Source organism: Aedes aegypti, chromosome 1 (genome assembly GCF_002204515.2).
Source record: "Aedes aegypti strain LVP_AGWG chromosome 1, AaegL5.0 Primary Assembly, whole genome shotgun sequence".
NCBI lineage: Eukaryota > Metazoa > Arthropoda > Insecta > Diptera > Culicidae > Aedes > Aedes aegypti.
Window position 1 is genome coordinate 298770500 of NC_035107.1, and position 14326 is coordinate 298784825.

Sequence of the window (14326 nt, forward strand, 5' to 3'; positions counted from 1 at the left end):
GGATTCTCTCAAAATCCTGAGAGGGACTCACTCAGAATCCTGAGAGGGATTCTCTCAGAATCCTGAAAGGAATTCTCTCAGAATACTGAAAGGGATTCTCTCAGAATCCTGAGAGGGATTCTCTCAGAATACTGAGAGGGATTCTCTCATATTTATGAGAGGGATTCTCTCAGAATCCCATCGGGGATCCTCTCACATTCCTGAGAGGAACTCTCTCAGAATCCTGAAAGGGATGCTCTCAGAATTCCGAGAGGGATTCTCTCAGATTCCTGGTAGAGATCCTCTCTGTATCCAGAGAAAGCTTCTCTCAGAATCATGAGGGAGATTCTCTCAGAATCCCACCAGGGATCCGCTCAGAACCCTGAGAGGGATCCGCTAAGAACCCTGAAACGGATTCTCTCAGAATCCTGGAAGGTATTCTCTCAGAATCCTGAGAGGAATTGTCTCAGAATCCTGAGAGGAATTCTCTCAGAATCCTGAAAGGGATTCTTTCAGAATCCTGAGAGGAATTCTCTTAGATCCGGAGAGTTCTATTGGGAATTCTCTTAAAATCCTATCTTGAATTCTCTCAGAATACCGTGGAGAATTCTCTCGTAATCGCAACAAAGAATCTCTCAGAATTCCACCGAGGATTCTGTCAGCATCCAGAGATAGATTTTCTAAAAATCTTGAGAAAGATTCCTTCAGAATCCTGAGATGGATTCTCTCAGAATCCTGAGAGGGTTTCTTTTCAGAATCCTAGGAGGGATTCTTTTCACAATCCTGAGAGGGAATTTCTCATAATCCTGAGAGGGATTCTCTCAGAAACCTGAGAGGGATTCTCTTAGAATCTTGAGAAGAATCCTTTTAGAATACTCAGAGAGATTATCTCAGAATCCTGAGAGGAATTCTTTTTAAATCCTGAGAGGAATTCTCTCAGAATCCTGAGAGGGATTCTCTTAGAACACTGAGAGGAATTCTCTAAGAATCCTGAGAAGGATTCTCTCAGAATCCTGAGAAGGATTCTCCCAGAATGCTGAGAAGGATTGCTCAGAATCCTGAGAAGGATTCTCCCAGAATCCGAAGAAGGATTCTCCCAGAATCCTGAGAAAGATACTCTTAAAATCCTGAGAGGAATTCTCTGAATCCTGAGGAAAATTCCCTCAGAATTATGTTGGAAACTCTCCCAGTATCCTGGGATCTCTCAGAATTCTGAGAGAGAGATTATCTCAGAATTCCATCAAAAATGATCTCAGAATACCACCGACGATTCTCTCAAATTCGAAAGGCGATTCTCTCAGAATCTCGTCGGGGATTCTCTCGGAATCCCATCGGGGGTTCTCTCAGAATGCCATAAAATATTCTCGCAGAATAACACCGATGATTCTCTCAGAATCCCATCGCCGATTCTCTCAGAATCTCATCGGGGATTTTCTTATATCTCATCAGAGACTTATTCAGAATTCCATCGAAAATACTCTCAGAATAACATCGCGGATTCTCTCGTTATTTCATCGTGAATCCTCTCGAAATATCATCAATGATTCTTCCAAAATTCTCTCAGGTAATCTCACAGATTTCAAACAGAGTTTCCTCAAAAAATTTCTGGATTTTTTCAGATTTTCGTAAGCGATCCTCTTGAAATTCCTTAGGGGATTTTTTACAACCTTTCCCATGGTTCTTGCCCTGTAAGATCCGGTTTATCTGACCAAAAATGTATTTTAGATAATTGTACAAAAAGGTCTGAATATTTGTAGATCATTACAGTGATATGAATAAGTATACAAATAATCGAATAGAATTCTATAATTCAAAATTCGCTATCCGGTTTCCCTTTCAAATCGCAACGTTTCCACCAACCATTTCACATTTCATCCATTTTAACGTCACCTCCGAAAGGCGAACAACCTGCTTCGGCCAGCCTCGTCGTCCTTGAACGGTAGCGAATCCTTTTACCCACACGCACTCACTTTCCCTCCGGGCCGAATACGCAAACCCTGTTTTCATTCAGACATCATCGCATCGAAGTAGGCAGACTATTGCATGTGCACCATGTGTTTTTCCTAGCCTCCATGAGCAAGCATGGCCAACCTGGATGATGATGGACTTTCATTCATCCTTCCACTGCGAAGCTCATTCAGAGCACTACATTTCGGGTCAAAACCAGCCTAATAACCGTTCACTTCTGGGCAACTGTTTTTGATTAGTCCCCCGAGGGAAGATATCCTTTGCGTGATCGCTCTCCTCTAATCGCGCGCTCGGCGATGATGATGCTGATGTTGAAAAGTCAGTGGAACATCCTCCTGGTCTGGCTGGCCGTTTGTCTGTCTGGGCGTGGATCCTTCCTACCGGGAGCAGCCAGACGGAAGAAAATTACTTCTTCGCCACAGTTCGCATGTGGATGAGCTGATTTTTTGTTTTGAGTGCATTCGATCCTAGTGGGTTTCTCTCAAAGGTCGTAAAATGAAATCAACTCTTTCGACACCATAAACGATTGCACGGTGTATCTGGAATCGTTATCAACGAAAAAAATAAATAACTTCAGAAAGAATAAAGAAAATTTTACAAGTTAAAGTTTAGTTGGAAACGGTTTCAATCAAACCGTGACTGCTGGCTCGACTCTGCGGATCTGCAACGAAAAAGCTCGCTCCGATCCCGCGAAGAACAGTTTTATTGTTATATGAGTTTACGAGGTTATATGCGTGATTTTTATTGCGGCAGCGAGTCACAAAAAATTTAGCATCAATTTATCTAGGTGGAATCTGAACTACGGTGAAGAGGCTGCGGAAACGAGGAACCAAGTCAAGTCAAATCATTCAGTCAGTCAGTGTGGGCCGTGGAGCCTATTTTTCCCTTTGATTTGAGTCGCTAATTGCCGTTCTCCGTGGGCGATTTGTGATGTTCTCTTGCCGAAGCACTCTAGCTTGGGGGTTTTGTTTTAGCTAATAAATCACGCCGAGCTAATTTTATTGGGTGTGTTTGATGGATCCTACGCCCGACCTCCGCCCGGTTTATTGGTGAAAATGTCAACCACGACTGTGACACAGAAAGCAGAACAAGCGACCGGATTCAGGTTGTGATGAAACTCTGGTTTTTAATGGAGCTGAATCATCGTCGCAGCATGCCTTGACGATGAGTTTCGCTCACTCCAGGATAGATATGAGTAGGTCAAACATTTTTTGAACACACTATTTGTAAATTTCCACTCAAGAAAAGCAGTAATTTCTGCGGAAGAAATGGTCAAGAAAATTTCTACAGTGAGCTCCATTTGCACTGCGATAAAAATGATTTTCTTGACCATTCCAGGGAACCAAGTTACGCTATTCAGGATCAGTGGCATTTTTAATGTGTAAATACTGGTGCTCTCGTTATTAACAATAACGGCGCCGATTGCGTCCGAATGCAGGTCAATTTGGGGATGGGAGTTTTGTTTTGATAAACGATAAAGATATAATTTGAAATGCATTCGTTCGCATATACATGAATAAGCGATACACAAAGTGCGGTTACTACGCAAACCGCACACGATCTTGATGTCGTTGCTCTGGGAACATGTAACAGATTCAACGGATCAAACACTCAATGCTCGCTAATCACACTTGAAAGGGTCGATCTACCAATACCGCATAGCTAAGAACATATATTCGTATAAAATCGAAACATGAAGCCAGCGGCATTATTTTTACATCACTTCACTTATTTGGCTTTACATCAATTATCTTGATAAATATCGCCAACAATAATTCGCCAATTCAATCGGTTCATGGCCGCTTCTCTCCATCCTCGACTGTGACCCACGCTCTCCAGGTCCTGGTGCACCTAGTCAATCCACCTAGCTCGCTGCGCCCCACGCCTTCTTGTTCCGACCGGATTCGTAGCGAACACCATCTTTACATCTTTGTTGTCCGGCATTCTTGCAACATGCCCTGCCCAGCGTATCCTTCCAGCTTTAGCTACCTTCACGATACTGGGTTCGCCGTAGAGTTGAGCGAGCTCATGGTTCATCCTTCGCCGCCACACGCCGTTCTCCTGTACGCCGCCGAAGATCGTCCTTAGCACTCGGCTTTCGAAAACCCCAAGAGCTTGCAAGTCCTCCTCGAGCATAGCCTCATGCCCGTAGAGGACTACCGGTCTTATGAGCGTTTTGTACATCGTGCATTTGGTGCGGGGGTGAATCTTTCTTGACCGCAGTTTCTTCTGGAGCCCATAGGTGGCACGACTTCCGCTGCGTCTTCGTTTTTCCCGACTAACATTGTTGTCAGCCGTCAACAAGGATCCGAGGTAGACAAACTCGTCCACCACCTCAAAGGTATCTCCGTCTATCGTAACACTGCTTCCTAGGCGGGTCATGTCGCGCTCAGTTCCGCCAACCAGCATGTACTTTGTTTTCAACGCATTCACCACTCTTGTTGCTTCGCGTTTTAGGCGGGTGAACAAGTCTGCCACCGTTTCAAATTTTCTCCCAATAATATCCATGTCGTCCGCGAAGCAAACAAATTGTCCGGATCTCGTGAAAATCGTGCCTCGACTGTTAAGTCCGGCTCTCCGCATAACACCTTCAAGCGCAATATTGAACAACAGGCACGAAAGTCCATCGCCTTGTCGTAGTCTCCGCCGAGACTCGAACGAACTGGAGTGTTCCCCGAGATCTTCACGCAGTTTTGCACACCGTTCATCGTTGCTCTGATCAATCTTGTGAGCTTCCCGGGAAAGCTGTTCTCGTCCATGATTTTCTATAGCTCTACGCGGTCGATACTATCGTATGCCGCCTTGAAATCGATGAACAAATGGTGCGTAGGGACCTGGTACTCACGGCATTTCTGGAGGATTTGCCGCACGGAACAGATCTGGTCCGTTGTCGAGCGGCCGTCGATGAAACCTGCTTGATAACTTCCCACGAACTCGTTTGCTATAGGTGATAGACGACGGAAGAGAATCTGGGATAGCACTTTGTAGGCGGCGTTTAGGATGGTGATTGCACGATAATTTTCACACTCCAGTTTGTCGCCCTTTTTGTAGATAGGGCATTTAACGCCTTGCTTCCACTCCTCCGGTAGTTGTTCCGTTTCCCAGATTCTGACTATCAGCCGATGCAGACAAGCGGCCAACCTGTCCGGGCCCATTTTGATGAGTTCGGCTCCGATACCATTTTTGCCAGCGGCCTTGTTGTTCTTGAGCTGTTGAATGGCATCCTTAACTTCCCCCATCGTGGGAGCTGGTTGGTTTCCGCTGTCCACTGTGCTGACGTAGCCATCGCCTTCGTTGTCCTGACCTTCTGCGCCTGTGTTCTCTGCGCCATTCAGGTGTTCATCGTAGTGCTGCTTCCACCTTTCGATCACCTCGCGTCCGCCCGTCAAGATGCTCCCATCCTTATCCCGGCACATCTCAGCTCGCGGCACGAAGCCTTTGCGGGTATCTCGGTAAAATTTTTGCCGAGATGCAGAAAATATTTTACCGAGATTCGGCTGTTGGATTCTCGGCAATCCGTTTTATCGAAGTCGATTTCAGAAATTAAGTGTGTAAACGACCTAAGGTAGTGAAGACAGTCGAGGAACTGAAGAAAGTATGGGTTTACATGCAAAAAACGGTTGATTCACAGGTTGTGCAGAATCTCATGGCCGGGGTTAAGGCCAAGGTGCGGGCATTTCCGTATGGACTGTTAATAAAATACGAGTTAAATGGTAAAATGAAGTTTAATAGTTATTTCTCAAACCCTGAAGTTTTGATGGCAATCGGATGAAAACTCGAATTTTGCGAATCAATTTTGTGTGTTGCAATTTCATCGTGGACTCCCTTTACTCTATGCCCAAGGCAGTCAAGAATATTTTCATTACGAAAAGATCCTGGACCGACCGGGAATCGAACCCGGAACCCTCAGTATAGTCATGATGAATACCCGCGTTGTCCCCGCGGATACGATCCTGTAGGGAATAATTACACGAAGAGAGATACGTTCGAATTCACGGTTTATTTCAGACTGATTTTCTATAGCTAATGATGTCCTATTTATACTCCACTCTTCCCTATTTACTTGCATGGAATATTCCAGAAGTGTATTGTTGCATACAATAACGTGTTGTGTCTAAACTGTTATACAACCTATTTGTACTGCTGAATCTTCTGGAACTGTCAGAGAATGATACAATACGAAGGTAAACAATAACAATGCTTTTCAATGTTGTGATCTGGAATGATCGAAATGGCAAGTAAATGCTCTGATAAAACTCTAATGTTTTGCTAATGTTTTGTTGTTTTGTTTCAGGTATGCTGAATGAATGATGAGAAACAGGTAAGTAGAGTGTTTTACAGAATAGTGCGGACGTGAAGAGTACGATTTGGGGCCTCAGCATGAGGCATGTTCGTCTGCCGGCGCGGTGTAATGAAAACACCCCGGCAGCTTGCTGATGGCCTCAACACGCGTCTTTACAGCTTCGGCTATGGGGGCCCTATATAACCTGGTAGATTATATAACTGAACTCTGTTTAGCGAAAAAAAAAAACACTGCCACAAGGCCAGATTTGAAGTTCTGAGCTCCAGGATAGTTTGGAAAAGTTTTTGAGATTCTCAGAGGTCAATAGATTCCGTTTGAGTTGAAAATATTATTATTTGCAGCGTTGCCAGATCTACGGAAATTTCCCTAGATCTACGGAATTGTGCACTTTTTACGGATCCGTAAGATAATTCTATGGAAAATGTATATTTTCTACAGAAAGCTACGGAAATTCTCATTATTCTACGGTAATTTACGGATTTTTGCAACGGAAATCTACGGAATTGCAATGCCGGGGATCACTCCCCCCCGCTTATCACATTTCGTCTACGGAATGATTTCCAAAGAAATCTGGCATCGCTGATTATTTCTAGCGCAAGCAACTACTGCTGTAAATTTCGAGAATTGAGCTTCGGGATAGTCTGAACGTCGTAGGATATCCCATGACATGAAAAGGCATGTGAAGCAGTGTTTTTCTTGACATAATAGGTATGTATTACCAAGTACGAGCATCAATTGTATTTACAAAAGGCATTTTAAGCTACTTTTATACTAATTATTCTATTTGTCAGACTTCTGCATGTTCAGGATGTTCTAGGTTGCCAAGTAGGACATTAAGGCATACACCTAAAATTTTTCCCTGACAGCGAAGTATATTTGCAAGGACTTTTCCGAAGACAGTAAATTTTATTTATTGGTAGCCGTATAAAAACGGCCATTTTCCGACTGCGGTCATAAATGACCGTGCCGGCCCCAAAGGGAAAACTTTGATCATTTTAGCGAGAATAGTTACTGGAACAAGGGTATACCTGAACTCCAGGTAAATTGGAGGGCCTGAAATATCACCAACGTTCCTTGAAATTGGTCTGTGAGAAGGTTCAGTGAACATGGTAGATTATATAACTTCACTCAGTTTAGAAGGAAATATAACTGGAAAAATAGTAGACCTGAAGTTCTGAAGTCCTGGGGAAATTTTGAAGGATCTGCAATACCTCAATCGTTCCTTGAAACAGCATATTGATCCATGAAAAGGTTCAGTCAACATAGTAGATTATATAACTTCACTCAGTTTAGAAAGAAAAATTACTAGAACAAGGGAAGACCTGTAGTTCTGAACTCCAGGGTAATTTGGAGGGCCTGGAATACTCCAAACGTTCCTTGAAATATCTTTTTGATTCGTGAGAAAGCTCAGTGAACATTAAATAGCTTCATCGTTCAGTAAGAAACATTACTAGAACAATTGTAGATCTGAATTTTTGAACTCTGGGGTAATCTGGGTGGCTCGGAATACCCCAAACGTTCCTTGAACCAGCTAATTGATCCGTGAGAAAATTCAGTGAACATGTTAGATTTTATAACTTCACTCAGTTTAGCGAGATAAATTACTTGAACAAGTGCAGACCTGAAGTTCTGAACTCCAGGGTAATTTGGAGGGCCTGGAATATCCCAAGCGTTCCTTGAAAGAGCTTATTATTCCATGAGATGGTTTAGTGAGCATGTTAGATTATATAACTTCACTCAGTATAGTGAGATAAATTACTGAAACACATGTAAACCTGAAGTTACGAACACTAGGGTAATTTGGAGGGCCTAGAATACCCCAAACGTTCCTTGAATTAGCCTATTGATCCATGACAAGGTTCAGTAAACTTGGTAAGTTATATATCTTTACTCAGTTTAGCAAGAAAAAATACTGGAATAAGTGTAGACCTGAAGCAAGAAAAAATACTGGAATAAGTGTAGACAAGGTTCAGTAAACATTGTAGATTATATAACTTCACTCAGTTTAGCGAGAATAACTACTGGAATAAGTGTAGACCTGAAGTTATATATCTTTACTCAGTTTAGCAAGAAAAAATACTGGAATAAGTGTAGACCTGAAGTTCTGAACTCCAGGGTAATTTGGAGCACCTATAATATCCCAAACGTTCCTTGAAACAGCCTATTGATGCATGAGAAGGTTTAGTGAACAGGAAAGATTTTATAAATTCACTCAGTTTAGCGAGATAAATTTCTGGAATAAGTGTAGCCCTGAAGTTCTGAACTCCAGGGTAATTTGGAGGGCCCGGAATACTTCCAAACATCCTATTGATACGTGCGAAAGTTCAGTGAACATGGTAGATTATATAACTACACCTAGTTTAGCAAGAAATACTACTGGAATAAATGTAGACATGAACTTCAGATTTCCAGGGTAATTTGGAGGGCCTGGAATACCTCAAACGTTTCTTGAAGTAGCCTTTTGATCCGTGACAAGGTTCAGTAAACATTGTAGATTATATAACTTCACTCAGTTTAGCGAGAATAACTACTGGAATAAGTGTAGACCTGAAGTTCTGAACTCCAGGGTAACTTGGAGGGCCTAGAATATCTCAAACGTTCCTTGAAATTGCTCTTGAGATTCTCAGAGGTTGGTAGATTCTATTTGAATTTGCAATGTTATTGTTTTTAACCCAAACAATTACTGTTACGGTTGTAGATTTCAAAGAGTGTGCTTCAGGACAGTTTGGACGTCCTAGAACATCCCAGGACATAGCAAAACAAGTGAAATAATGTTTTTGTTAAAAGAGTAATTCTGTATTATCTAGCCTGAACATCATTTATGTTCACAAACAGCATTTCACGCTTCGTATGTAGTTATAGTTCAATTTTCCAAACTTCAGGATGTTCAGGATGTTCTAGGTTGTCAATTAGGTCATAAAGGCATATACTTCATATTTTTCTCTGATAAAAGAGTATATTTGGGACAACTTTGCCGAAGACAGTATATACATTTGTTCATTGGTTCTTTTTTTACAGCCTTTTTTGTACTGCGGTCATATATGACCGCGCCGGCCCCAAAGGGTTAATTGTATCCCGGAATACCCGAATTATCACAAGAAATTCAGGTTATTTTATAAGGAGTTTCAGAATAAAATCACTGGAGTGTTTGCTCAAGTAATTTCTGAAACAAATATTTAAAAAACCTCTTTAATAAATTCATTGGATATCTGCTGAACGCATTTATGTAGAAGATTCCATTTATTCTTAAAGGAGTCATAAAAATCTTTGAAGAATTCTTCGGTTCTGGTTAATCTGCTGAGTGAATTCCTGAAACAATCTCAGCAGCAAAATTTGAGCATATTCTTTATTTGTTTTAATTTAACTCAGGGAGCAATCAAGCTACATTTCCGTGTAAATGTATGGATTCAATCCCTAAAAATCATACAAAAATGTTTGTTTATGTCCCTGTATTTACACGCCTGTTTCAAAATATCTTCAGCTCATTCGAAAGCTCATGCAAATGGCATCTTTGGAAATGCCATACTCTTATTACTCCGGATAGTGTCAAGAAATCCTTCTGGAATTTCTTCAGGAGTTCTATCAGGAATTCCTCCAGAGGTTTCTTCAGAAATCCCTCCAGAAGCATTGCAGAAGTTTCTTCAGGAATAATTCCAGGCGTTCCTTCAGGAATTCCTCCAGGAGTTTCTTCAGCAATACCTTCAAGAATTCCTTTAGGAATTCCTCATAAAATTCTTTCAGGAAGTCCTCCAGGAATTCATCCAGAAGTTTCTTCAAGAATTCCTTCAAGAGTTCATTCAAGAATTGCCCCAGGAATTCCTTCAGGAATTCCTCCTGGAGTTCCTCCTTGTATTCCTCTATATATTCCTGCAGGCGTTCCTCCAAGAGTTCCTCGATGGATTTCTCCAGGAGTTTTTCCAGGGATACTGCCTGGAGTTCCTCCATGGATTTCTCCCAGGAGTTGCTGGAATTCTGTAGGAACACCTGAAGGGAATCAACTTTTGGTAGAATCCCTGATAAGAAAATTCTCGGAAGAATCCCCAGAGAAATTTTCAGGTGTATCTTTGTGAAAATTTCCCAGAGGAATCTCCATTTTTATTTTTGTATTAATCCGTGAATGAATTCTCGTAGGAATACTTGAGGAATTCCCGTAGCCATCTTTGAAGGAATTCTCGTTGAATTTTCTTTAGAAAACCTCTACATTTATTCTGGGGATTCCACATAGACTTGTTCAAGTATTCCCAACCATTGTGATTGTGTCCTAGACTACACCCAAGAAATCATTTTGCGAATTAATTCAAGAATAACCTTATATTTTTCAAGGCATTACTCGAAAATTCTTCCATAAATGAATTAATTTTTCAGCATTCATTCAACTAAAAATTACACAATATAAGCATTTATAAATTACTTCAGGTATTCCTCTACAAGTCCATCCACTACAGGCTCGAAACCAAAAATGACTGTACAAACTGTGGCTTCTGTCTTAAATTACTGCAAGGGTTTAAAAAAAAATCTGGAATGATTTTAGAGTTTTTCCCTAAATTTCGTCAGAAATTTTCTAGGGTTCCTTGCAAAACTCAGGCATCAAATATGAATATGGCATCTTCAGGAATGCTTTATGAAATTTCAACCTGGATCATTGTAGTACGATGATAATAATAGTATGAGCGTTGCAATACGCTATTCCACGATGGGCAAAATTTATCCAGATATTTCTCTTCGCGGTTTTAACAGGAATTGTTCCAAAATTCCTTCAGGAGTTCATAAAAAAACAGATTCCAATTATTACTACAGGAATACTTTAAAATTTCTTCTAGTTGAATTTTTTGCATCCCAATATTGACTGTAATTTGTGGTATTGTTATATGCATGCTTGATGGAACCGTCGAATGTTTGCTTTAAGAAAACCTTTGATTAGTTCATGATCGAATCATTGTACTGGATCATCATAGAGTATCATAATGTGTTTTCAAAGCAGTTTATTTTAATAAAAGTTTCAAGTAATTTCTTGAGGAATTCATAAAAGAGGAAGGGTACCTGTAAAATTGCTGAGAAGTATTACCAGAATATTATATACTGGTACGTCAAGAAATAAGATTGGAACAATACCCACATGGTTTCTAGGAACAACCCCCAAATAGTACTTCAGATATGCCAAATTATTTCTACATAGGAACGCTGGTGTGTATTTGAAAGAAAAAAAAACGAAAAGTTTCGCTGCAGAAAAAAATATAAAGTTGAAAGCCCTTCTTATATAATCCAGTAATTGCTAACTGGAGGGAAATCAGATTGATCCAGGAACATCTACTAACCTAGGCAGAAATCGCTATTAACTTGGGGTTTTTGTTTTCGTAAGAAATTTGTTATCAATGTTTGAGGTCGATCTCCATAACCACCCCGTAGTTTCCCTGGTCGAATAACTCCGTTTTTTTTTTCCAAATTGCAGAACATTGCCAAAAATCTAACAAGAATATCAGAAAAAAGTGCGCCAGATATACAAAAACCGCACCGAAAATCTTTAACAAATCCTGCAGTAATTCTTATTTCTGAATTTCCACAGTAACATACATTTTAGAACTGAATCAATAATCTCAATTTGAAAAAAAAAAAAAAACAGAACCGTTTGACAGCTTCATCGTAGTGTGCGTACAATCTCGCATCAAGAAAACCCGGTTCACGCCCGGTAATCACGGTCGCAGTGTGAACAGAGCAAAATGCTCCGTCGCGAAATGCTCTTTAATTCTACCAAATCGAGGTAGGCTTGTAGGTGTAGGTTCTGAGGTAGTGTTTTAAGTTGTTGAAGAATTAGTTTATCTTGGAACACTTGTGACATCTGACAAAGGCGTTTCCCGCGTAGTGAAAAGACGTGTTGCGACAGCGAAAAGAGCCTATTACGGACTACGCAACCAGCTTAGGTCCCGCAACTTGCAATCGGAAACATAATTCGTCCTGTACAATACATTGGCTCTCTACGGGCACGAATCGTGGACGTTGAAAGAGGCAGACCGGAAAGCCTTAGGTGTTTTCGAGCGTGAAGTGCTGTGGACAACACTCGGTGGAAAGCTCGAAAATGGTATGTGGCGCAGACGCAAAGTGTATAAATATGCGAATACTATTGAACATATGAAATACGGCGAACTTCAGTGGGCTGCTCACTTAGTGCGAATGTCGGAAGAAAGAATTACGAAAAAATAAATATTAAGCAGGGAACCAGGTACAGGTCGGCGACTTTGTGGAAGACCACGAATACGCCAGCTGTACGCAGTTGAAGAGGACCTGACGGCCCTGAACATTCGGGGCAGTTGGAGAAGCATCTCCCAAGACTGACGAAGATACCGTTTTGATTCATATTACAGACACTCAATGGGTCTCAATGAAGTATAATTCGTCAGGAAGCATATAAAATAATTATTCTGTATGATTCCTCCACGTTATCGAGCCATCAAAACACTCAACTTTCAAATGGTGCGTGAAGGTTTTGATTCCGCAACATGAATGCTTTTGAATAAATCGAAATTTGTGAACTTTCAATGATTCTTATTCCGGACGCTTCCTTACATTTCTTCCTTACATATTTCGGACATTTTGATCCTTATTCTGGACAGCTCATGAGAATCATAAACGGAAGAGTCAAATCATCAATTGAAATCGTCAAACCACTTAAGAGACGCCTAAGGCAGTTGTGCATTATAAATTTACATAGACATCTATGAAAAATGCTTATTAAAACGAGCCTTAAAAGTGAGAACTTTTTAGCGGTAAAAAATGAAATATTTCGAGGGAAATGTTTCCCATACAAAGTAGAGTGTCCGGAATACAAAGTACAGTTGTCCGTAATATGAACCAGAATGGTAGAGCTCTACAATACGCCCGGTAATGACGTGATGCTACGCTGTAGCCATCAAGATAGATATACCTGTATATATCGCTTCAGTTTTTTGTTCTGGAATTTCTCCACTTGATCATCCATAAATTCCTCTAGTAGTACTTCTAGGGATTGCATATTAGCTTCTTTCTGCAATTTCTTAACGGACTACTGTAGGTACTCTTCCAATCGTCCCTCCAGAGATTCTTTCAAAAATTCTTTAAAAATAAGTCTACCGATTGTTACAGATTTCCTCCAGAGATTCTGAAAGTAGTTCATTTAGGAATTCTTTCAGAAATTCTTCCCGATAGGCTTTAAGAGTTCATTCAGGAATCCCTCCAAAAACTCCTACATGAATCATTACAGGTTCCCAGATATTGCTTTTCGTATTTGTTCAAAACGTTTTCCAGAAGTTTCTTCATGGTATTCAATAAGTTTTTCAGAACTTCCTACATGAATTTCTTGTTTCTTGTTGAATTTCTACTGAGATTTCTGTAAGATGGTTACAAAGCGAAGCCAAACATCTAATTTTTAAGAGCACTAGTCCAGAGAAAATGCTTAGAACTGTAAATCAGGGATACATTTTGAATCGAATATGAGCTTGGCTCTTCAACAGAACACAGTTTGTGGTGTGTTCAGAAAATAAGGAGCAAGCAGAAAAATTTCGATATCAATGAAACCTTAAATCAAAACTTTACGCGTTACAATCAAGCATGCCAGATTTGCAATATTAAGACTTAGAAGTCATACAGTTCAGATTGACCTGAAAATGTATAAACATATGCATATCAATTGATATGCATAAAGTATGCTGATACTTTTTTCAGATGAGTCAGCCAACCAATTTTGTCATTCAAAATTGTGACATGATTTAGCAACAATCATCAACGACGTGTGCAAATTTTAATGACGATCTACTTAGCCTTAAGTTTATCACTTTATTCCATATTTTTTGTGATTCTAGGCTAGATTGCCAATTGCTACATAGCCCATGTTTTTCCTGTTCAAAATCATTTTTCATAATATTTTTACTGCTGTGCATATAATTTGGCCACTCTCATAAGAAGGCATTGCAGATCTTGTTCTCAATTGATTTCTAAGCACGATCAAAGCAAGCGAAGAAAACATCACCTATGTATCGGTCCATGATCGGCAATGTTTCACAAGTTGTCACTAGATCCATGAATAACAGCAGCGAAGACCAAAAG